Below are 24,385 nucleotides of genomic sequence, written 5' to 3'. Positions count from 1 at the left end.
TAACGAAATCCGACCGTCTGCATCTTCGTGTGTTACTAACTAACTGGTGTTCGTGTCTGGTTTTATTCCTTGCCTGTGTTATTTTCCTTGACTCGGCGCGTGCAGCTCTGGGAAGGACCTGTCATTATCTACCTGGCCTGATCCTGGTGGCTGGTATAACTGAGGCGTGTCCTGCTAACAGCTTCCTCTGGCCTCCCGTGTCGTGTCTCCTCAGCCTCAGACTCAACCGCAGCCGCAGCTGCATCCTTCCCTCTGCCTCGTTTAGAGGATTAGACACACAGCTATTAATTATATAATAATAAATGGTATTTAAAATCTATCTACAGGGTGTTTAATTTCATATTTGTAAAAATTGATAGTGAAAGGTTGTATTATCGTAAAATAGTTAAATGAACGGTTACCTGAGAAATCAATCATTGAGAACAGTTTAAAATTATTTTCACGTTAGTTATTAACCTTAAGAAAAATCTGTAGGTCTGTCGAGCGATTCCTTTTTAAAGAGAAACATACGCTGAACATTAGTTTAAACATCTCAGTATGCCAAACACTTTGGTGGAAACAATTCTGATAGTTTTCTCTTTTATCATAACATGGTGGCCGCAAAAAGGTAAGACCATTGTTGACGTACACATTTTTTAATACTCGTGTTTTGTATGTACACCTTTTTTATTTTTTATCAATGGCTTTGATATTTATCAGTCATATTTAATATTTTGTTTCATAAATATTAATGTATGTTTAATCTCATAGTTTTTGACACTTGATGAAGAGAATATATTGAAATACACTAAACTTGTTCTATTTTTTCAACACTACAAAGATGGCAAATGTACAAATTCCTATTATTCTTCAAATAAATAATATACTTTATTTTTCGTTACATAGTTTTCATAAATTCATAATTTATTTCATAAAACCGTAGAAACCGTTCGAACCTTTAAAAAGTTGAGTCGTTGAAACCACCCCAGAAATGTGTTTCTAACAAAAAGAGCGACGAGGTGACATAATGCTCTCCCACATCTGAAGGTGACGGCTGACGAATAATGCAATTTTCTTGCATCTGGCGATGTTGGAAGTTGAGAATGGCTTTTATGATTTACCACTGTTCATCTTCGAGGCGCATTAACCTGTTGTGACTATTCACTTCTCAATACACAAAGAACTCATAATTTTTACAATTTTTTAAACAAACTTCCTACTAACTTTAACAATAATTCACTGCATGTTGTTTATCTTTATAGGTTTTTATTGCCATCCAAACGTTTACTTTGTATGTATATTTATATTTAATAACATGTCTATTTGTATGAATTCAAAATTGGGACACGGGATTATTGTATCACCGTTTAAAACCTGAAGAACACAAATTTGTTAAAGGTTTAAAGAGGCATATTTATATAAATACATGAGTAAAGAAAGCATAATAGCTCAATCTCTCTCATTAGAGTTTTCATATGCCTTATGCAATTTCGATTATGTAGTTTAAGTTTCAGGACATATCTAAAAAGATATAAAAGATATTATTTTATTAAATGTACAAAATCCTATGCAGTAAATGTTTCACTTTCACAAAGTTTTTATTGTATTAAGTATACAATTCCATTTCTTTTATTGTTAAAATGTTTGTTCTTATACACGTTTTCCACAAAAGTCATTTATAAAATATTTTTGTTAAACCGAGGATGAAGATTATAATTGAAGTTATCATAATAAATCTTTTAAAAAGCCACATCAGTATTTCATCTTAAATCTTATCTTTAAGACTTCTGTGGGCGGACGAAGTACTTTGCAAAATATACTATGCCTTTGTTCATTTAGTAAACTCTTTTAAGGTATTTCGCGTTGAACAAGTTCATACACAAGTTACATTAACGTATTAATTGTAGGTACTACGAAAATAATATGTCAGAATAATTTGTCGTAGAAGAAGAAAACCCAGGACTTTTCTACTTTTTCAAAAAGATCGTGATTCAAACAAATCTAAAACAGTTGAAATACATACAAAATTAGATTATTTTGGGGAAATCCTTCCTTCATTCAAAAATCATGTTTCGTTAGCTCGGAAATTGTATAATTAAATTTTGTAAATAAGCCAAATTTTTACTCATCTACTGAAAACATTAAAAAAAAATTACTTTTAACTCTTATTTAGAGCAATAATATTAAATATGAATTATATATTATATGAATTATTATGAATTCAGTTTGTATTAAAGTCGCCATGTCCTGAACTATTGCTCAGTTATAAATTACAGGTAATATCAGAAGGACAATAATATGTAATGTTCTAGTTGCGAATTGATTAAGAGTCGACCATAGTGAAACTTGAGTTTTACTACATAAAAGTGAAAAACCATGTTAAATAATACTTAACAGTTTTACGGCTTAATTTTGGACGTGAAGTTATGGTAGTTTAATTTATTATTGATGCTTATTCAAATTCTTTTTTATTTTTTTTATAGAATATACGGTCTGATTAATTTACCAAAAAAGCGCAAAATGGTTTTAAATTAATTTTAAATAAGCAATAAAAATATGCAACAATCCAGAAAGAATAGGGATGTGTATTATTGAGAGTGTACATCTTTACAATAAGGGTTCTCCTGTAGCTCTATGACAACGAATAAGGATGAATCTTAGGTATAATATTACTCTTGTATCTTATAAATTTATTTAAAAGCTATTAAACATTGCCGTATAAAAACTAATTATTTTTTCAAAAATTTGGCTTTCTACATATTGGGGTTTTAAGTAATCGCAACTATAACGTTGATAATAAATTAACAATTTTAGTATTTTTATGTTGATTTCTATAAACATGTTTTGAAATAAAAATTATCTGTAAACGGCCAATAATTAGCAATTAACTTTTTACACCTTCAACCCCCTTTAAATTGGATTTTGGTAATATATTCATTACCTGGTACGTTCCAATTTGTGAAAAGGACAAAAAAGGAGCCCCAAAACTCTAAGGGCTGGGGTCATTATCTAGTCATTAGTGGGGTTAGAAACCAACCTAAGCTACAATAGAGGTCGGCACGCGAATCGCTATTCAGGATTGTAGTTGCCGTGAAACTGCAAAACAATCTTTGCTAATATATTCTCAATACAAACAAGAAGTAGTCACAAATTTTGGTTTAAAGACTTCCCTTAACATACAACTACACATTTCGCCATTTATAGATCTGTGCGTTCTATTTAAGTTCGTTTTCTGGTTAGCTACAATTAAACCTTAACTTTCCTAAATTTAAATATATTTTACTATGTCTTTTAGCATATGGAAAATTGAATGTAATGAAATGCTTCATATTCGTAAATTAGAAAATTTGCGGTTCCTGGTATGAATATAAGCTTATTCTTATCTTGAAAACCCCTCCGGGCTGAGTCCTACTAGTCTCTAAGGTAGTGTAAATTCTAAAGGCCTAATAATTTCTTTCGGAACCTATATGTTGTACAATTTTCACTGCAATAAATCGGGAACAAAGTAAAAATTAGAACAATGTTTTTAATTATCCAAACATTCATTTTTAAAGACGTCTATAGCCAAAGAAACAGTAATTTTGTGTTAAGGATTGCACAATTTAATTTTGTGAATAAAAAAATAGCAATTCGTGAGATCACTGGGGATTTGCACTCGAAGTTAGTTTTAAAAATATAAAAAAATAGCGAAAGTATTCAAGACAACTATTAAAAAAGTATCAAAATCTCTTAAAACTCTCTTATTAACTTTTCTAAAATATATTTCATAGACAATCTATTTTTTATTGGACCTGGTTACAATAGTGATTAAAATCTCTACTGCAAATGACTATAAATCTCCGTGAAGATATTAAATATTTGTTCAGAGAACTGGACTTCATTGTAGATAACTTTAACATAAAAAAACCAAACAAAAACTGGTTAAACCAACATGATAACACCCTGCGCTTAATACCTCATTTATATCGCGTATTCCCATAAGCATATTATTTTTAATAGACAAGTTTAGACTCAGTTTTGTATAATGTAACCGATGAAGGATAACCTAACTGAGTTACACTACGATGGAAGAGCTGTATGTCAACCACTGATATATATCCGAGACGGAAGCCTGGTGTCAGGAACAACAATTTATCAGAGAACGTCTGTTGATGACTGCTTCATACATCACTCTAGCAAAATATCACATATGCTCATTGATGGGAAGAGAGTTTTGACCTAACTAAGTTACACTACGATGGAAGAGCTGTATGTCAACCACTGATATATATCCGAGACGGAAGCCTGGTGTCAGGAACAACAATTTATCAGAGAACGTCTGTGGATGACTGCTTCATACATCACTCTAGCAAAATATCACATATGCTCATTGATGGGAAGAGAGTTTTGACCTAACTAAGTTACACTACGATGGAAGAGCTGTATGTCAACCACTGATATATATCCGAGACGGAAGCCTGGTGTCAGGAACAACAATTTATCAGAGAACGTCTGTTGATGACTGCTTCATACATCACTCTAGCAAAATATCACATATGCTCATTGATGGGAAGAGAGTTTTGACCTAACTAAGTTACACTACGATGGAAGAGCTGTATGTCAACCACTGATATATATCCGAGACGGAAGCCTGGTGTCAGGAACAACAATTTATCAGAGAACGTCTGTTGATGACTGCTTCATACATCACTCTAGCAAAATATCACATATGCTCATTGATGGGAAGAGAGTTTTGACCTAACTAAGTTACACTACGATGGAAGAGCTGTATGTCAACCACTGATATATATCCGAGACGGAAGCCTGGTGTCAGGAACAACAATTTATCAGAGAACGTCTGTTGATGACTGCTTCATACATCACTCTAGCAAAATATCACATATGCTCATTGATGGGAAGAGAGTTTTGACCTAACTAAGTTACACTACGATGGAAGAGCTGTATGTCAACTACTGATATATATCCGAGACGGAAGCCTGGTGTCAGGAACAACAATTTATCAGAGAACGTCTGTTGATGACTGCTTCATACATCACTCTAGCAAAATATCACATATGCTCATTGATGGGAAGAGAGTTTTGACCTAACTAAGTTACACTACGATGGAAGAGCTGTATGTCAACCACTGATATATATCCGAGACGGAAGGCTGGTGTCAGGAACAACAATTTATCAGAGAACGTCTGTTGATGACTGCTTCATACATCACTCTAGTAAAATATCACATATGCTCATTGATGGGAAGAGAGTTTTGACCTAACTAAGTTACACTACGATGGAAGAGCTGTATGTCAACCACTGATATATATCCGAGACGGAAGCCTGGTGTCAGGAACAACAATTTATCAGAGAACGTCTGTTGATGACTGCTTCATACATCACTCTAGCAAAATATCACATATGCTCATTGATGGGAAGAGAGTTTTGACCTAACTAAGTTACACTACGATGGAAGAGCTGTATGTCAACCACTGATATATATCCGAGACGGAAGCCTGGTGTCAGGAACAACAATTTATCAGAGAACGTCTGTTGATGACTGCTTCATACATCACTCTAGCAAAATATCACATATGCTCATTGATGGGAAGAGAGTTTTGACCTAACTAAGTTACACTACGATGGAAGAGCTGTATGTCAACCACTGATATATATCCGAGACGGAAGCCTGGTGTCAGGAACAACAATTTATCAGAGAACGTCTGTTGATGACTGCTTCATACATCACTCTAGCAAAATATCACATATGCTCATTGATGGGAAGAGAGTTTTGACCTAACTAAGTTACACTACGATGGAAGAGCTGTATGTCAACCACTGATATATATCCGAGACGGAAGCCTGGTGTCAGAAACAACAACTCATGAGAGAACGTCTGTTGATGACTGCTTCATACATCATTCTAACAGAGTCTTACATGTGCTTACTGACTACATGGTAGTATTGACCTACTGAATTACACCACGATGGTAGAGCTATACTCATCTACTCATTGAGTATATGAGACTCATGTCAATACACGTTTTGATTTTAACTTTATCGTATAAATAATCTATTTTGTTGCTGTACTTATTTTATATCCAAATTCACTGTTTAAATCCACATAGCAAAACTTTTATTACAATTCAATATCTGAAACATTTCGACTAACAGTCACAAACAACTATATACAAAAATAATCTTGCATAGCATCAATGATGTTTCTTATTACCTCAACACATTTTAAAAAGAAAAAAAAATTTATTATGTAATCGATAATCATTTAGAGATAAATCATATACTTTTAAATTATTAATAATAAGTGTAAATTTTGTTACTTAAAATTTTAATCATTAAATGTTCACGTTTTCTTAGCATTTTATAAAACATTTGTTATCAAAATTATGTTTTGTAATGTTATGCATTAGCACATTACACAGAATAAACACAATTATTTAATTGTTCCAAGAACACAAACATAAGGGAAATTTTTATTTTTAATACTTTGTATTTTCATATTTTTTGTATTATTTTAATTTATTATTCCAGAGGGGAGATGAATAGAAGCACGTGTCGCTGACCCTCGCTCGTGTATTAATTGAATAAAAACAAAGGGAAGTCCCCTGCGTATGAGGGAAATTAAATGGCTGCCTTGAAACAAAATAATTTCCTGCAAATATTTACGACCAGGGTGTTGGAACTTTGATATATATCCAAAACTGTGAAATTTTGTGTATGAACATTAATGAAAGAATAAAAAATCTCCTCAAAACATTTGTTAAAAATAATTGTTTAATACATTCATTTAAGCATAAGCTTGCGGGAGTAAATGTCTCCGTTTACAAAGACATATAATCTTAAAGAGAATGCAATCTAATAGACTTTTCGTATTAACATTTGCTATCCGATAATATTATTAATAACTTGCAGGCCTTCTTAAAATCATGTAGTTGTCGTTGTTTGTCCATCCGCGTAATAATTCTTGGTAAAATATCCTATACACTTGAAACTGGGTACACAGGTGCTTATTAATTCAATATTGAGTTTTGGGCAAAGGTTTTTTTAGTTACTACCTTTTAACCTATGCATTATGGTTAAGCATGTTGGCATAATGTAGCGTATCGCCGCTTCGTCCGGTACACAAACAATAGCATACTTTAAGTTTAAATGTTTGTAATAATAAATGGCTGCAAATTAGAAACTATTTATGCATTTATAATATCATCCGGTATAAACAATCAGTATTTATATTTATCCAACCGTCTAATAATTTAAGAAAAATATACAGTTAGGGCATATCTATGGAATAAATACTGCCACATATAATGTCTATAAGGCACTAAAGATTTAAAGCTTCCTGTTCAAAATAAATGCCTTGTTGTGGACTATGAATCGGGCTATAAATATACTGTAAATATTTTATAAAAATCTTCTATATAGGTAAGATGTCTTACAAAAATACATAGTTGACCGTAAAAGATACGTATGTTGTAAAGATACGGAAAACAAATACGATTTTATGAAATCTGAAATTGTATCGCTTTACATTTCTTCTCTCTTAAAAGGACGTTTTAGGGAAGTATTTTTTTTGTAATTTTGGCTTAATTGGTTTTGTTTAACCCGAATAGAAATCTACAGTCCAATTTCATCTTGTTAATATTCAGTAAATTAGGGCATTCCAAATCACTTCGGCTTGGAAAGGATTTATTTTTAAGTAAGTTATTTTGATTTGATATATCTGATTTCATGATTGATATTATTGATGGATTAGGAATGTGACGTGTAGTATAATAAGTATTGTTATATAATCACTTAGAATTGTCTCTCAGAGGTACATACCTATGCACACAGATCTTGATTGTAAAACAAACCAGTGGTCAACATGAATAATTCAACCGGTGGTGTCTAACAGATACAGTACCATACCAGTTACCAGTTCTGTTTTTTGATGTAAAATAGTTCTGATAACCATGTCACAACGGACCTTCAACGTGATTTCATTGCCCTTCGAGTAAGGCCGTCGTTCAATATAATATTTACACTGCATTAAAATAAACACAGTTTAAAAATTATTTGCGGACAATTTCTATATTAAATTTGGTTGCTATTATAACCGATATTAAGCAGACTAAAGTCAAAATCTGAAATCAAAAAAGTTTATTTTTTATGATGAATCCCAACCAGTAATACTTTTTGAAGTAACACACACTTATAGGCACTAATTCCACTACTTTATAAGCCATGAATTTGGATAGTGGTCTAAACTGGAAATATACCGATTATGTCCTACTTCGGTAAAATTTAGCCACTTTTGTTATATGGTACAAGACTCTAGCAAATAAAGTTTAAAAGGACTAAGCTGAAAAAAGGTGTAGAATTATTTTTAAGCTACATTTCAGATGATCATAATGGGATTTTTTTGAAGGAGCACTACTCTCTTTACTCTGCCTCGGTACCTTAGAGGTTGCTCTATACTGTCAAACAGGAAATACACTATGATAATAAGAGGTTCATTTACTCCTACAAGACTAGACTAAATATAGCCCTGTCAGCTTTTAAATTATATCGATATTCAATTAAATTAATTCTTTTTATTATAAAACAATTTTAGTGACAGTGCTTTTTTGAATAAGAGAAAAGTAGGACGTCCAATAATCATGTCCATGAAAAGAACTGTACATTTTTAAAGCAGTGTAAGGTGGCGTCTTCAATTGAGGACTATAGACAAACAAGATAAGGGTATGGATTTTTTAAGTGTACATTAATCATGACTGTCAGGAATAAATTTTGTTTGTTTAAACAAATATATATCACGATTGAAATAATTACACTGTACTGCTATTGTTATCTACAAGAGTTTTCATTTCTTTGGCAACAAAATATCATTTTAAGTATGCGTAATTATTCTTAGAGTAATAAAAAAATAGTAGTTTTTAGCCATAAAATCCATAGCTATAGTTAGAGTTGTTTTGAGTCCAATTTAGTTAAATTCTTAAAGATTTTATACAGGACAACCTATAGTAAAATATTGGTAAAATCTGATTATTCAGAAACTTTTCACGACATGAAAACTTGAATTTTTGAGCAAGTGTTTGAACTTATGTAAATTGAAATATATATATATATATGTGTGTGTGTGTGTGTGTGTGTGTGTGTGTGTGTGTGTGTGTGTGTGTGTGTGTGTGTGTGTGTGTGTGTGTGTGTGTGTGTGTGTGTGTGTGTGTGTGTGTGTGTGTGTGTGTGTGTGTGTAAATACAGAGAATTTGATAACAAAGTCATGGCGTTTAAAATTACGTAAGTATTGCGAAAGTATAACAATAGTAGATTTTAGGATCTGATTTTTGGTCGGGAATTTTATTAAGCGCCAAAAGACACTTTTCCTACGTTTTGTGAACGACCGTTTTATCATATGGGAAACAAAATTAAAACTATCTCCATTAGCGAACTGGAAAACTTGAATTTTAAGCTATATGATTTTTCAGATCTCTTATGAGCAAACGAAACATAAGTACTTTATGGACCAAATTAAGTCTAAAATCAGCCGTTATGTTTTCAGTATGATAAAAATAATTGTTTTATTGCTATTTCCACAACAACTGACTTATTTTTGATTTTATTCTTCTAAATGTTTTAAATATACTTAAAAAATGTTATATAGTCAGTTCAGTCTTTTATAGTTGAAAGTTTTACGGCTGCAATACAACACCATAAAATATATTAGATATGTCCTTAAAATATGTATTTGCCCATAATTCAATAGCACCTTTAGTTTTAACTTTGACAGTATTGATTTTAAATACAAGATCCAAGTATTAATGCACAGTAGTGGATTTTTAATGGAAATAATGAGACAGAAAGTTTGTAAGAGCAATTCGATTATATCGATAGGTCAGCGTACCTTCTGCAGGGTCTGCACGGACACAAATATCGGAAATATTCAAATACATTTGAAAGTTTGACAGCCAATTAAAAGTTTATCCATTGCCATTGGCCTCCACCCAACAAAACAGTAAAAACATTGTCAAGTGGATTGTGCTCCCTAAGCCTTTATCAAACTGAGGTAGAGTTCTAGTAATTACGACAACAAACCAATTACTTTCACTCCGAAGCCCCCATAACTTGTTTTGGCCGATTTTAAAAGGATTAGTTATTAAACACATGGCCTCGATATCACGTTTAATTAACAAAAGTATTTAATTTTGCTTCATATTGAGTTTCCATCGTTGCGGAAACATTCTATCCTAAATTCCATTGCCTATCGAAAAAGTATTAAGTAAGCAATTAAGTATTAATACTCTAATATTTTCGTTAATAAGATTTGTATTTAAACAAATTATTTCAATGTTTAGTGCATTTTCTGCAAATTGCTTATCGGTATAAAATGTATTGAAAATTGTTATCATATAATAAATATCATCTTGCTTAATAATATATCAAATATCATTCTTGTATAAAGCCGTAGAGACGTTCTAATATAAAGAAATGAGTTTTACCTTTCTTCACATATTATAAGAAGCTGAGGAAACCCCTCATTGCACTTAGTTCTAAAGGACTTTACACTTGCTCTCGGAGTGACAGGATATTTAGGGTGTGTTGTTGGTTTGTGTACAAACCGCTTACCGTCGAAATTATTAAAAGTTATACCCATATCATCAGGACCAAGGGTTTAGAGGTGACTTCCGAACCACTAACAGTGATCGGACAGGTGGGTCATTTGCAAGTACAGGATCTCTTAAAAGTTGGAAACATAACATCTTACAGATTTCTCAGTGAAGCAGGAAGTTCCAAGTTTTTCTAGGGGTAGTATTATATTGTAAACTCAATGGTTATCTTATTATATTTTACATTACGTGACGCCTGTGGCGAGTTTAACCATTTAGTGTATACTATATATAATGTTAACTTTGCTATACAATTAAATTCAAATAACGTAATTGTGAACATTTCCACGTAAGATATCTTAAATTATCTTTTGAAAATTTGGCTCAGAAAATTTCTGATAATCGAAGGAATGACACAGAATGTTACCATAGCGAATGAGATCACAAAGCAATGCGTTGGACACAAAGAGTGATGTTTTTGAGAGCCGAGAAAACCATCTAGGGGGTCGAGTCCGTTTTATACTGACCATACCATGTTACCATACCGAATGAGATCACAAAGCAATGCGTTGGACACAAAGAGTGATGTTTTTTGAGAGCCGAGAAAACCATCTAGGGGGTCGAGTCCGTTTTATACTGACCATACCATGTTACCATACCGAATGAGATCACAAAGCAATGCGTTGGACACAAAGAGTGATGTTTTTGAGAGCCGAGAAAACCATCTAGGGGGTCGAGTCCGTTTTATACTGACCATACCATGTTACCATACCGAATGAGATCACAAAGCAATGCGTTGGATACAAAGAGTGATGTTTTTGAGAGCCGAGAAAACCATCTAGGGGGTCGAGTCCGTTTTATACTGACCGCAAATACAACTGTGTTTATGTACACAAAAAAATATTGATATCATTATCGTTGGGCGTTATCATATTATACCCCAGGTGATCTCGCTAAGAAAACTACATACTTAGATTTTAGAATTACATTTCATTGGCCTGAAATAGTTAAGTCCTACTGAAATCTTTTGAATTATTCAATAAACTTTAAATAAATATTTAAGTTATTCCAATGGTGCTTCACAACTGTTTCACTCTCCCAGTTCGGGGGTCCGAAACATTTTTCGATGAAACTTTAAGTCTGTTTATTATTCTAACGTGGATTATGAAATTGGATACTTCCAATGATCATCGCTTAACTCTTTGATTGATACGCCATTCAGAAATGATGCGTCGATAACGTCCATGTTATTCAGCCAAGAAATTGTGTTCAAAGTCGTGGATAGCAGATAGATATAAAATTTAAATACAAAGATAAAAGAATTAGTCTCTAAAATATACCTCCAAGAGCTTAACAGAAACCATAGCCATGGTCTATGAAGGTTTATTGCTGACCGGGCAAAGCAAGATCGACCACAGTCCGATTACTGTGGTGTGTGTTCGTCCGTATAACTTTCGAACGAGTTTAATCTAGAGGATTTAAATTTGGTTTGAAACTCAAGCTTCAGTGAACTCTACATGGGTATTAAAATATATTATACATCAATGGTACATTCATTGGGCCAAGATGGAGTTCACTGTGGTGTGAACATTAAACTTCCCTCGTTGACCCGAAGGAAAGATTAAATACAAGTATTTATATACAGTGCATGTATATGGAATACTAGTATTTTATTGCCCTATGAATGGGACGAGGTTAAATCTGGAAACGTAATTACGTTGAAGTGCTATTAACTAAACCTTATTATTATTTTTTTTTTTGTATTTTGCTAGTCGTATTTTTTATTGGACCAGCAAAAATACCGTGCCCTTTCATTTCGGAATTTACTGCTTTTTATTTCGCCAATGAACGTTTTCATAAATCAAATAAAAATTTTTTTTCTGTCTAAACTATTAGTTTAATATTGATGTACTCAAATTAAACTAAAAATAAATAAGGCTTACTGGGAAAAAACTTTTTATAGTTACAATAATATTAATATTATTTGATATAGTCTCCTAAACAAAGCTGTTTTAAGTTTAATTAAATGATCACCTTTAACAGTATCAATGTTGATACTTTACTAGTCAATGGTTAATTATTTGTTATGGAGATAAATATATTTGTATAGCAAACTTGAAAACATGCTACAATTACAATGCTAAAACACACCACGTCAAGCTCTCATGCAGAAAATACATTTGACCACTCACTCCACATTCATTCATCACAACGGTTTCCCGCTTCGTTCGGGAGTTAGTCTTGTTATTTTATGGTCTCCCAGTGATACACAAGATCCTCGAATTCATTATAAAGTGAATTTTTGCACTAAACAGCGAGTATTGAACGCTTTGAACGTAGAGACATTTCTTAAATCATTAGAAAATATGTAAATTAAATGAATCCCTGTCGGTGAAAGCAAGCGTTCATAAACCACCGTCTTGTGTCTTCCAGTTCGATAGTTGTCTCGGCCAGTAGTCAAGGCACATTTAGGCATACAATAAACGTTGCTTCCAAAATAGAGGCTAGGCTGAGTTCACAGTTGCAATATTTTAAAAATTGGCTTACACGACCCTCTAAAATTCAATTTTTTTCAATGGTGCGGATCGCTTGTTTTTCTCCAACTTGATCACTCTTGAAAATTTTATTATTTGCAAAGGCATTCTACAATCCGAAAAATGAGTTTGGGGGTAAGTCAGGCCGTAATAACGCCGTTATCAGAATTTGACTTGGGCAATATTTGAGTAGAGCTGTCACAACATAATTGCCTGAGGCTAAATTTTAACAACCGTGATCGATATGATACCATCAATTGATACCATGTCAAACCTTGATAGAGGTGAATTCCAAGGAATTACTAGGAATAAACTTAGTATTGGATCCTGTAACATGAAACCACCCCAGAAATGTGTTTCTAACAAAAAGAGCGACGAGGTGACATAATGCTCTCCCACATCTGAAGGTGACGGCTGACGAATAATGCAATTTTCTTGCATCTGGCGATGTGGGAAGTTGAGAAATGGCTTTTTATGATTTACCACTGTTTATCTTCGAGGCGCATTAACCTGTTGTGACTATTCACTTTCTCAATACACAAAGAACTCATAATTTTTTACAATTTTTTAAACAAACTTCCTACTAACCTTTAACAATAATTCACTGCATGTTGTTTATCTTTATAGGTTTTTATTGCCATCCAAACGTTTACTTTGTATGTATATTTAGATTTAATAACATGTCTATTTGTATGAATTCAAAATTGGGACACGGGATTATTGTATCACCGTTTAAAACCTGAAGAACACAAATTTGTTATAGGTTTAAAGAGGCATATTTATATAAATACATGAGTAAAGAAATCAATAATAGCTCAATCTCTCTCATTAGAGTTTTCATATGCCTTATGCAATTTCGATTATGTAGTTTAAGTTTCAGGACATATCTAAAAAGATATAAAAGATATTATTTTATTAAATGTTTTAAAGTAATCGCAACTATAACGTTGATAATAAATTAACAATTTTAGTATTTTTATGTTGATTTCTATAAACATGTTTTGAAATAAAAATTATCTGTAAACGGCCAATAATTAGCAATTAACTTTTTACACCTTCAACCCCCTTTAAATTGGATTTTTGGTAATATATTCATTACCTGGTACGTTCCAATTTGTGAAAAGGACAAAAAAGGAGCCCCAAAACTCTAAGGGCTGGGGTCATTATCTAGTCATTAGTGGGGTTAGAAACCAACCTAAGCTACAATAGAGGTCGGCACGCGAATCGCTATTCAGGATTGTAGTTGCCGTGAAACTGCAAAACAATCTTTGCTAATATATTCTCAATACAAACAAGAAGTAGTCACAAATTTGGTTTAAAGACTTCCCTTAACATACAACTACACATTTCGCCATTTATAGATCTGTGCGTTCTATTTAAGTTCGTTTTCTGGTTAGCTACAATTAAACCTTAACTTTCCTAAATTTAAATATATTTTACTATGTCTTTTAGCATATGGAAAATTGAATGTAATGAAATGCTTCATATTCGTAAATTAGAAAATTTGCGGTTCCTGGTATGAATATAAGCTTATTCTTATCTTGAAAACCCCTCCGGGCTGAGTCCTACTAGTCTCTAAGGTAGTGTAAATTCTAAAGGCCTAATAATTTCTTTCGGAACCTATATGTTGTACAATTTTCACTGCAATAAATCGGGAACAAAGTAAAAAATAGAACAATGTTTTTAATTATCCAAACATTCATTTTTAAAAGACGTATAGCCAAAGAAACAGTAAATTTTGTGTTAAGGATTGCACAATTTAATTTTGTGAATAAATAGCAATTCGTGAGATCACTGGGATTTGCACTCGAAGTTAGTTTTAAAAAATATAAAAAAGCGAAAGTTCAAGACAACTATTTAAAAAAGTATCAAAATCTCTTAAAACTCTCTTATTAATTTTCTAAAATATATTTCATAGACAATCTATTTTTTTATTGGACCTGGTTACAATAGTGATTAAAAATCTCTACTGCAAATGACTATAAATCTCGTGAGATATTAAATACTGGAGATGGACTTCATTGTTAGTAACTTTAAAAATATAAAAAATAGCGAAAGTATTCAAAAACTATTAAAAAACATGATAACACACCTGCGCTTAAAACCCTCATTTATAACTTTTCTAAAATATATTTTTAATAGACAAGTTAGACTCATTTTTATAATGTACCGATGAAGGATAACCTAATAGTGATTAAAATCTCTACGATGCAAGAGCTGTATTCAACCACTGATATAAATCCGAGACGGAAGCCTGGTGTATTAACAACAATTTATCAGAGAACGTCTGTTGATGACTGCTTCATACATCAACTCTAGCAAAATATCACATAGCTCATTGATGGGAAGAGAGTTTTGACCTAACATGATAAACACCCTGGAAGAGCTTATGTCAACCTCTGATATATATCCGAGACGGAAGCCTATGTCCCAGGAACAAGCATATTATTTTTATCAGAGAAAGTCTGTGGATGACTGCTCATACATCACTCTAGCAAAATATCACATGCTAACCGATGGGAAGGAGTTTGACCTAACTGAGTTACACTACGATGGAAGAGCTGTATGTCAACCACTGATATATATCCGAGACGGAAGCCTGGTGTCAGGAACAACAATTTATCAGAGAACGTCTGTTGATGACTGCTTCATACATCACTCTAGCAAAATATCACATATGCTCATTGATGGGAAGAGAGTTTTGACCTAACTAAGTTTACACTACGATGGAAGAGCTGTATGTCAACCACTGATATATATCCGAGACGGAGAAGCCTGGTGTCAGGAACAACAATTTTATCAGAGAACGTCTGTTGATGACTGCTTCATACATCACTCTAGCAAAATATCACATATGCTCATTGATGGGAAGAGAGTTTTGACCTAACTAAGTTTACACTACGATGGAAGAGCTGTATGTCAACCACTGATATATATCCGAGACGGAAGCCTGGTGTCAGGAACAACAATTTATCAGAGAACGTCTGTTGATGACTGCTTCATACATCACTCTAGCAAAATATCACATATGCTCATTGATGGGAAGAGAGTTTTGACCTAACTAAGTTACACTACGATGGAAGAGCTGTATGTCAACTACTGATATATATCCGAGACGGAAGCCTGGTGTCAGGAACAACAATTTATCAAGAACGTCTGTTGATGACTGCTTCATACATCACTCTAGCAAAATATCACATATGCTCATTGATGGGAAGAGAGTTTTGACCTAACTAAGTTACACTACGATGGAAGAGCTGTATGTCAACCACTGATATATATCCGAGACGGAAGGCTGGTGTCAGGAACAACAATTTATCAGAGAACGTCTGTTGATGACTGCTTCATACATCACTCTAGTAAAATATCACATATGCTCATTGATGGGAAGAGAGTTTTGACCTAACTAAGTTACACTACGATGGAAGAGCTGTATGTCAACCACTGATATATATCCGAGACGGAAGCCTGGTGTCAGGAACAACAATTTATCAGAGAACGTCTGTTGATGACTGCTTCATACATCACTCTAGCAAAATATCACATATGCTCATTGATGGGAAGAGAGTTTTTGACCTAACTAAGTTACACTACGATGGAAGAGCTGTATGTCAACCACTGATATATATCCGAGACGGAAGCCTGGTGTCAGGAACAACAATTTATCAGAGAACGTCTGTTGATGACTGCTTCATACATCACTCTAGCAAAATATCACATATGCTCATTGATGGGAAGAGAGTTTTGACCTAACTAAGTTACACTACGATGGAAGAGCTTGTATGTCAACCACTGATATATATCCGAGACGGAAGCCTGGTGTCAGGAACAACAATTTATCAGAGAACGTCTGTTGATGACTGCTTCATACATCACTCTAGCAAAATATCACATATGCTCATTGATGGGAAGAGAGTTTTGACCTAACTAAGTTACACTACGATGGAAGAGCTGTATGTCAACCACTGATATATATCCGAGACGGAAGCCTGGTGTCAGAAACAACAACTCATGAGAGAACGTCTGTTGATGACTGCTTCATACATCATTCTAACAGAGTCTTACATGTGCTTACTGACTACATGGTAGTATTGACCTACTGAATTACACCACGATGGTAGAGCTATACTCATCTACTCATTGAGTATATGAGACTCATGTCAATACACGTTTTGATTTTAACTTTATCGTATAAATAATCTATTTTGTTGCTGTACTTATTTTATATCCAAATTCACTGTTTAAATCCACATAGCAAAACTTTTATTACAATTCAATATCTGAAACATTTTCGACTAACAGTCACAAACAACTATATACAAAAATAATCTTGCATAGCATCAATGATGTTTCTTATTACCTCAACACATTTTAAAAAAGAAAAAAAAATTTATTATGTAATCGATAATCATTTAGAGATAAATCATATACTTTTAAATTATTATTAATAATAAGTGTAAATTTTGTTACTTAAAAATTTTAATCATTAAATGTTCACGTTTTCTTAGCATTTTATAAAACATTTGTTATCAAAATTATGTTTTGTAATGTTATGCATTAGCACATTACACAGAATAAACACAATTATTTAATTGTTCCAAGAACACAAACATAAGGGAAATTTTTATTTTTAATACTTTGTATTTTCATATTTTTTGTATTATTTTAATTTATTATTCCACCAGAGGGGAGATGAATAGAAGCACGTGTCGCTGACCCTCGCTCGTGTATTAATTGAATAAAAACAAAGGGAAGTCCCCTGCGTATGAGGGAAAATTAAATGGCTGCCTTGAAACAAAATAATTTCCTGCAAATATTTACGACCAGGGTGTTGGAAACTTTGATATATATCCAAAACTGTGAAATTTTGTGTATGAACATTAATGAAAGAATAAAAAATCTCCTCAAAACATTTGTTAAAAATAATTGTTTAATACATTCATTTAAGCATAAGCTTGCGGGAGTAAATGTCTCCGTTTACAAAGACATATAATCTTAAAGAGAATGCAATCTAATAGACTTTTCGTATTAACATTTGCTATCCGATAATATTATTAATAACTTGCAGGCCTTCTTAAAATCATGTAGTTGTCGTTGTTTGTCCATCCGCGTAATAATTCTTGGTAAAATATCCTAAACACTTGAAACTGGGTACACAGGTGCTTATTAATTCAATATTGAGTTTTTGGGCAAAGGTTTTTTTTTTAGTTACTACCTTTTAACCTATGCATTATGGTTAAGCATGTTGGCATAATGTAGCGTATCGCCGCTTCGTCCGGTACACAAACAATAGCATACTTTAAGTTTAAATGTTTGTAATAATAAATGGCTGCAAATTAGAAACTATTTATGCATTTATAATATCATCCGGTATAAACAATCAGTATTTATATTTATCCAACCGTCTAATAATTTAAGAAAAATATACAGTTAGGGCATATCTATGGAATAAATACTGCCACATATAATGTCTATAAGGCACTAAAGATTTAAACCTTCCTGTTCAAAATAAATGCCTTGTTGTGGACTATGAATCGGGCTATAAATATACTGTAAATATTTTATAAAAATCTTCTATATAGGTAAGATGTCTTACAAAAATACATAGTTGACCGTAAAAGATACGTATGTTGTAAAGATACGGAAAACAAATACGATTTTATGAAATCTGAAATTGTATCGCTTTACATTTCTTCTCTCTTAAAAGGACGTTTTAGGGAAGTATTTTTTTGTAATTTTGGCTTAATTGGTTTGTTTAACCCGAATAGAAATCTACAGTCCAATTTCATCTTGTTAATATTCAGTAAATTAGGGCATTCCAAATCACTTCGGCTTGGAAAGGATTTATTTTTAAGTAAGTTATTTGATTTGATATATCTGATTTCATGATTGATATTATTGATGGATTAGGAATGTGACGTGTAGTATAATAAGTATTGTTATATAATCACTTAGAATTGTCTCTCAGAGGTACATACCTATGCACACAGATCTTGATTGTAAAACAAACCAGTGGTCAACATGAATAATTCAACCGGTGGTGTCTAACAGATACAGTACCATACCAGTTACCAGTTCTGTTTTTTGATGTAAAATAGTTCTGATAACCATGTCACAACGGACCTTCAACGTGATTTCATTACTCTTCGAGTAAGGCCGTCGTTCAATATAATATTTACACTGCATTAAAATAAACACAGTTTAAAAATTATTTGCGGACAATTTCTATATTAAATTTGGTTGCTATTATAACCGATATTAAGCAGACTAAAGTCAAAATCTGAAATCAAAAAAGTTTATTTTTTATGATGAATCCCAACCAGTAATACTTTTTGAAGTAACACACACTTATAGGCACTAATTTACTACTTTATAAGCCATGAATTTGGATAGTGGTCTAAACTGGAAATATACCGATTATGTCCTACTTCGGTAAAATTTAGCCACTTTTGTTATATGGTACAAGACTCTAGCAAATAAAGTTTAAAAGGACTAAGCTGAAAAAAGGTGTAGAATTATTTTTAAGCTACATTTCAGATGATCATAATGGGATTTTTTTGAAGGAGCATTACTCTCTTTACTCTGCCTCGGTACCTTAGAGGTTGCTCTATACTGTCAAACAGGAAATACACTATGATAATAAGAGGTTCATTTACTCCTACAAGACTAGACTAAATATAGCCCTGTCAGCTTTTAAATGTGGCAATCGATATTCAATTAAATTAATTCTTTTTATTATAAAACAATTTTAGTGACAGTGCTTTTTTGAATAAGAGAAAAGTAGGACGTCCAATAATCATGTCCATGAAAAGAACTGTACATTTTTAAAGCAGTGTAAGGTGGCGTCTTCAATTGAGGACTATAGACAAACAAGATAAGGGTATGGATTTTTTAAGTGTACATTAATCATGATTGCCAGGAATAAATTTTGTTTGTTTAAACAAATATATATCACGATTGAAATAATTACACTATACTGCTATTGTTATCTACAAGAGTTTTCATTTCTTTGGCAACAAAATATCATTTTAAGTATGCGTAATTATTCTTAGAGTAATAAAAAATAGTAGTTTTTAGCCATAAAATCCATAGCTATAGTTAGAGTTGTTTTGAGTCCAATTTAGTTAAATTCTTAAAGATTTTATACAGGACAACCTATAGTAAAATATTGGTAAAATCTGATTATTCAGAAACTTTTCACGACATGAAAACTTGAATTTTTGAGCAAGTGTTTGAACTTATGTAAATTGAAATATATATATATATATATATATATATATATATATATAAATACAGAGAATTTGATAACAAAGTCATGGCGTTTAAAATTACGTAAGTATTGCGAAAGTATAACAATAGTAGATTTTAGGATCTGATTTTTGGTCGGGAATTTTATTAAGCGCCAAAAGACACTTTTCCTACGTTTTGTGAACGACCGTTTTATCATATGGGAAACAAAATTAAAACTATCTCCATTAGCGCACTGGAAAACTTGAATTTTAAGCTATATGATTTTTCAGATCTCTTATGAGCAAACGAAACATAAGTACTTTATGGACCAAATTAAGTCTAAAATCAGCCGTTATGTTTTCAGTATGATAAAAATAATTGTTTTATTGCTATTTCCACAACAACTGACTTATTTTTGATTTTATTCTTCTAAATGTTTTAAATATACTTAAAAAATGTTATATAGTCAGTTCAGTCTTTTATAGTTGAAAGTTTTACGGCTGCAATATAACACCATAAAATATATTAGATATGTCCTTAAAATATGTATTTGCCCATAATTCAATAGCACCTTTAGTTTTAACTTTGACAGTATTGATTTTAAATACAAGATCCAAGTATTAATGCACAGTAGTGGATTTTTAATGGAAATAATGAGACAGAAAGTTTGTAAGAGCAATTCGATTATATCGATAGGTCAGCGTACCTTCTGCAGGGTCTGCACGGACACAAATATCGGAAATATTCAAATACATTTGAAAGTTTGACAGCCAATTAAAAGTTTATCCATTGCCATTGGCCTCCACCCAACAAAACAGTAAAAACATTGTCAAGTGGATTGTGCTCCCTAAGCCTTTATCAAACTGAGGTAGAGTTCTAGTAATTACGACAACAAACCAATTACTTTCACTCCGAAGCCCCCATAACTTGTTTTGGCCGATTTTAAAAGGATTAGTTATTAAACACATGGCCTGGATATCACGTTTAATTAACAAAAGTATTTAATTTTGCTTCATATTGAGTTTCCATCGTTGCGGAAACATTCTATCCTAAATTCCATTGCCTATCGAAAAAGTATTAAGTAAGCAATTAAGTATTAATACTCTAATATTTTTGTTAATAAGATTTGTATTTAAACAAATTATTTCAATGCTTAGTGCATTTTCTGCAAATTGCTTATCGGTATAAAGTGTATTGAAAATTGTTATCATATAATAAATATCATCTTGCTTAATAATATATCAAATATCATTCTTGTATAAAGCCGTAGAGACGTTCTAATATAAATAAATGAGTTTTACCTTTCTTCACATATTATAAGAAGCTGAGGAAACCCCTCATTGCACTTAGTTCTAAAGGACTTTACACTTGCTCTCGGAGTGACAGGATATTTAGGATGGGTTGTTGGTTTGTGTATAAACCGCTTACCGTCGAAATTATTAAAAGTTATACCCATATCATCAGGACCAAGGGTTTAGAGGTGACTTCCGAACCACTAACCGTGATCGGACAGGTGGGTCACTTGCAAGTACAGGATCTCTTAAAAGTTGGAAACATAACATCTTACAGATTTCTCAGTGAAGCAGGAAGTTCCAAGTTTTTCTAGGGGTAGTATTATATTGTAAACTCAATGGTTATCTTATTATATTTTACATTACGTGACGCCTGTGGCGAGTTTAACCATTTAGTGTATACTATATATAATGTTAACTTTGCTATACAATTAAATTCAAATAACGTAATTGTGAACATTTCCACGTAAGATATCTTAAATTATCTTTTGAAAATTTGGCTCAGAAAATTTCTGATAATCGAAGGAATGACACAGAATGTTACCATAGCGAATGAGATCACAAAGCAATGCGTTGGACACAAAGAGTGATGTTTTTGAGAGCCGAGAAAACCATCTAGGGGGTCGAGTCCGTTTTATACTGACCATACCATGTTACCATACCGAATGAGATCACAAAGCAATGCGTTGGACACAAAGAGTGATGTTTTTGAGAGCCGAGAAAACCATCTAGGGGGTCGAGTCCGTTTTATACTGACCATACCATGTTACCATACCGAATGAGGTCACAAAGCAATGCGTTGGACACAAAGAGTGATGTTTTTGAGAGCCGAGAAAACCATCTAGGGGGTCGAGTCCGTTTTATACTGACCATACCATGTTACCATACCGAATGAGATCACAAAGCAATCGTTGGATACAAAGAGTGATGTTTTTGAGAGCCGAGAAAACCATCTAGGGGGTCGAGTCCGTTTTATACTGACCGCAAATACAACTGTGTTTATGTACACAAAAATATTGATATCATTATCGTTGGGCGTTATCATATTATACCCCAGGTGATCTCGCTAAGAAAACTACATACTTAGATTTTAGAATTACATTTCATTGGCCTGAAATAGTTAAGTCCTACTGAAATCTTTTGAATTATTCAATAAACTTTAAATAAATATTTAAGTTATTCCAATGGTGCTTCACAACTGTTTCACTCTCCCAGTTCGGGGGTCCGAAACATTTTTCGATGAAACTTTAAGTCTGTTTATTATTCTAACGTGGATTATGAAATTGGATACTTCCAATGATCATCGCTTAACTCTTTGATTGATACGCCATTCAGAAATGATGCGTCGATAACGTCCATGTTATTCAGCAAGAAATTGTGTTCAAAGTCGTGGATAGCAGATAGATATAAAATTTAAATACAAAGATAAAAGAATTAGTCTCTAAAATATACCTCCAAGAGCTTAACAGAAACCATAGCCATGGTCTATGAAGGTTATTGCTGACCGGGCAAAGCAAGATCGACACAGTCCGATTACTGTGGTGTGTGTTCGTCCGTATAACTTTCGAACGAGTTAATCTAGAGGATTTAAATTTGGTTTGAAACTCAAGCTTCAGTGACTCTACATGGGTATTAAAATATATTATACATCAATGGTACATTCATTGGGCCAAGATGGAGTTCACTGTGGTGTGAACATTAAACTTCCCTCGTTGACCCGAAGGAAAGATTAAATACAAGTATTTATATACAGTGCATGTATATGGAATACTAGTATTTTATTGCCCTATGAATGGGACGAGTTAAATCTGGAAACGTAATTACGTTGAAGTGCTATTAACTAAACCTTATTATTATTTTTGACGTGACAACGTCTTAAATTAGGTTGCGGCTCGGAGTCACTCATGAAAAAGTGTAACGCACGGTAACGTTACGATGCCCGTCCAGTGGGTCCGCCGCACGGGATCCGCACGGGATAAAGCAGATAACTGTGGGTCCGCCGCACGGGATAAAGCAGATAACTATGTTTATTCGTGAAAATGTGGAGTGCTTAGATTCGTCATTTACAACAACTACAACAATAAAGGTAAATAATTGTACACTGATATTTCATTATCGTAAACTATGATTGATTGATTAATTGTTAGATTGACACAAAAGTTGAGAAACTTAGTTTATAGGTTATGTCATACTATTGACAAATGTTGATAGTGTTAAGTAAATTATTAGTTTAAATCACTCTGCAATCAATCGTAATTCAGTCGATTGAGAAGAAACAGCGCGTATTGCTAGTCAAACATTTAAAATAACAAATTATAACCTCTAGCCTGTCATAACAGTGCGACCAAACAAACGAACTAAACCGACCAATCACCACGCACGAAGTTAGAATTTAACTGTGTTTTAGCAAGAATTTCAAATTCAAATTTTAGTAAATGTTTTATTCAACTTTACCATTTACAATAACAAATTTTAATTAATTTCAAATTATGTACAATGTTTTAGTAAACAAAATATATTTCTATAGTTAAAATTTGTGCAATTCTTATTTTCATTCAATTCCTTGTTCCTATTGTGCAATTTAATAATATTCATATCAATAAATATTCTACCGAGAAAAAATACGTTGTCACGTAAAATCTTCGCCCGTAAAACCGACTTTACAGGCAACCATAATTTTTTTTTTTTTTTTTTGTATTTTGCTAGTCGTATTTTTTATTGGACCAGCAAAATACCGTTGCCCTTTCATTTCGGAATTTACTGCTTTTTA

At 32.7% G+C, this 24,385-nt stretch overlaps 1 pseudogene; it reads left to right on the top strand.

Annotated features, from left to right (window-relative positions):
- The first annotated feature begins 590 nt into the window (after window positions 1-590).
- LOC124358240 overlaps window positions 591-24,385 on the top strand; it is a 79,186-nt pseudogene continuing 55,391 nt past the window's right edge.

The sequence above is a fragment of the Homalodisca vitripennis genome, chromosome 3, assembly GCF_021130785.1.
Source record: "Homalodisca vitripennis isolate AUS2020 chromosome 3, UT_GWSS_2.1, whole genome shotgun sequence".
NCBI lineage: Eukaryota > Metazoa > Arthropoda > Insecta > Hemiptera > Cicadellidae > Homalodisca > Homalodisca vitripennis.
Note: the sequence above shows the minus strand (reverse complement) of the source record. Positions and strands in the feature narration are given on the sequence as shown.